The 3,422-nt window shown below is 39.9% G+C and overlaps 1 protein-coding gene across 2 annotated transcripts in view; it reads right to left on the reverse strand.

Annotated features, from left to right (window-relative positions):
* LOC106874905 (uncharacterized) overlaps window positions 1-3,422 on the reverse strand; it is a 93,925-nt gene that overhangs the window by 33,682 nt on the left and 56,821 nt on the right. The gene's annotated exons all lie outside the window — the stretch shown is intronic.

The following is a 3,422-nucleotide window of genomic DNA, read 5'->3' on the forward strand; positions in this document are numbered from 1 at the left end:
TTTCTACATTTATTGCCAATAGAGAAAGAGTTATGTGTGTGTGTGTGTGTGTGTGTGTGTGTGTGCAAGGCGTGTGGTGCAGTGGTTAAGGTATTCGTAAGGTCATGAGTTCGAAAATTTCATGTTGCTCCAGTCTACTCATCTGGTATAAAAGGAGTTGTACCTGTATTTCAAAGGTCCAGCCTTGTCACATTTTGTGTCATGCTGAATCTCACTGAGAACTACGTTAAGAGTACGCCTGTCTGTGGAGTGATCAGCCATTTGCATATTAATTTCACGAGCAGGTTGTTCCGTCGATCGGATCAAATGGGATCCTCGTTGACGTCACTGACACAAGTATTTATGCAAGTATATGGAGTCAGTGCGTTTGCTGATCTGTATGTTTTGTTTTATATGTGTATTCATGCATATACTTTGCATATTTAAATATGTGCATGTGTACTTACATGTTAAAGTTTTGGTATATTTTACATTTCCATTGATGGCTTGTATACTCCTTTACTTGTTTCAGTCATTTTGACTGCGGCCATGCTAGAGCACCGCCTTTAGTCGAGAAAATCGACCCCAGGACTTATTCTTTGAAAGCCTAGTACTAATTCTATCGGTCTCTTTTTGCCGAACCGCTAAGTTACGGGGACGTAAACACACCCGCATCGGCTGTCAAGCGATAGTGGGGGGACAAACACAGACACACAAACACACATACATACATATATATATATGTATATATATACGACGGGCTTCTTTCAGTTTCCGTCTACCAAATCCACTCACAAAGCTTTGGTCGGCCCGAGGCCATAGTAGAAGACACTTGCCCAAGGTGCCACGCAGTGGGACTGAACCCGGAACCATGTGGTTGGTAGGCAAGCTACTTACCACACAGCCACTCCTGCGCCTATATCTGTAATCTAATTAACTTTCTCTCTTTTCGGCTTTGAGAACCCTAATTTCTCAAGATTGGTGCTAGGGCATTTTGTTACATAACCTAGTACCCAATACCTACTGGTATAAATCTGGTCTTGTATTTTTGTATTATGTATGTATGTATGTATGTATGTATGTATGTATGTATGTATATATGTATGTATGTATGTATGTATGTATGAAACACACCAGTTGCAACATTGTTCGTTCATTTTCGTGACACAGAAGCAACAATTAAAAAAAATAAGTTGAGATAATGCAGCCTTTGACTCTATTATAGGAACCGCACAGAGACACATACGCGCACGCACGCACACATTCACACACAGGCATAGAACGATACATACATGGAGACAGACAAACGGAATGACGGACATACAGACAGATAGATAGACAGACAGACAGACAGAGAAGACAGACAGACAGACAGACAGACAGACAGACAGACAGACAGACAGACAGACAGACAGACAGACAGACAGACAGGCAGGCAGGCAGGCAGAGACACAGGCGTATAAACATAGACGGATAATGATACATATATGGTAATTGAGACACACAAAGAGACAGATAGATGAACAGATAGGCAGAGACAGACACGTATGCACACGTACACACACATATACTCACACATGCACGCACGCACACGCACACGCACACGCACACACACACACACACACACACACATATATATATATATATATTCATACACGCATTCATGCATATAGACATAGATACATGCATACACACATCCATAAAAGCATGCATACATACATGCACCCACATGCATACATACATATAAACAGACAGAGAGACAGACAGACGGACAGAAAGACTACAATAGCCTAGTTTGTATAAGTTATAACGTTAGATGAAACCAAATACCAATCTGTAACGATATGTTGTTCTCTTAATATCCCGTCTTCACTTCTGTCTTCTAGATGCCTCATTCTCTCACGTTTTTGTTTTGCTTTGTATTATTATTATAACATTTAATATTATTTTATTATTATTATTATTATTATTATTATTATTATTATTATTAGTTGTTGTTGTTGTTGCTGGTGGTGGTAGTGTTTTTTTTGTTTTGTTTTTCTTTTTGCTTTTAATTCTATTTTGTTTTTTGTTCTTGCCACCGCCCAAGTATTAGATATGGCCAACGCCCTCAGACCAGACGTAAAATCAGTTTCGAATCTACAATTTTTGTCCCTAATTTATTTACCCTACCCTAACTACCCACCAAGCTACACACCTACACACCTACCTCCACCCTTTTAATCTACATTCTTATCACTCCTCGCTATCTTCGGCCTTCACCTTGGACAGTCATTAAAGCATCGCTTCTACATCAATTGCTCCACCGGCGTCACGGCGACTTGCATTCTCCTTTGTATTGAGCCCCAAAATTTTTGGGGTGGAGCCCTTGAGGCCAATAAAAGAAGCAGAATCGTTCACACGCCAAGCGAAATGCTTAACGGTATTTCGTCTGCTGCTACGTTCTGAGTTCAAATTCCGCCGAGGTCGACTTTGCCTTTCATACTTTCGGGATCGATTGAATAAGTACCAGTTACGCACTGGGGTAGATGTAATCGACTTAGTTCCTTTGTCTGTCCTTCTTTGTCCCCTCTGTGTTTAGCTCCCCTTGTGGGCAATAAAGAATTAAATTATTATTATTATTATTATTATTATTATTATTATTATTATTATTATTATTAATAATAATAATAATAATAATAATAATAATAATAATAATAATAATAATATCAATGCGGCGAGCTGGCAGAATCGTTAGCACGCCGAGCGAAATCCTTAACGACATTTCGGGGGTCGTTACGTTCTAAGTTCAAATTCCGCCGAGGTCGACTTTGCCGATAAATTAAGTACCAGATAAACACTGGAGTCGATGTAATCGACTAGTCCCCTCCCCAAAATTTCAGACCTTGTGCCTATAGTAGAAAGGATTATTATCATCATCACCAACAACACCCTCGCCACCAACACTAGTAGTGCCATCACTGGGGCAATGACTGGTAGAGTCATTAGAAGATCAAATAAAATGCCATGCTGCAGTTCTGAGTTCAAATGTAGCACGAGTTCAATTTTGAATTTTGTCCTACTCTTCTACTAGTCACTATCACCATCTACAAACCCGGGATCGATAAAATAAGTGACCATAATATATTAATTATAACAGCTAATCAAAGCAACTAATTAAACAAACCGTACGAATCTGTTTCTATACCTGGTCATCCGACCTACAAGAAATAGTAGCCAGCTAGCCTTCAAATCAAAGCTTCACTGCTTTAACCAGGAAGGAAACTCATTAAGGAATGTAATCCAAGACACACCTCACTACTACTACTGCTACTATTTTACGGACCTCTCCACCCCCCATCCTGATCTATTGCTTGAAATCCAAGGAGTTGAATACGAGGAGGAGGAGGAGGAGGAGGACGACGACGACGACGACGGGAAGAAGAAAAAGAAGAAAAAGAAGA

Source organism: Octopus bimaculoides, chromosome 10, assembly GCF_001194135.2.
Source record: "Octopus bimaculoides isolate UCB-OBI-ISO-001 chromosome 10, ASM119413v2, whole genome shotgun sequence".
Taxonomy (NCBI): domain Eukaryota; kingdom Metazoa; phylum Mollusca; class Cephalopoda; order Octopoda; family Octopodidae; genus Octopus; species Octopus bimaculoides.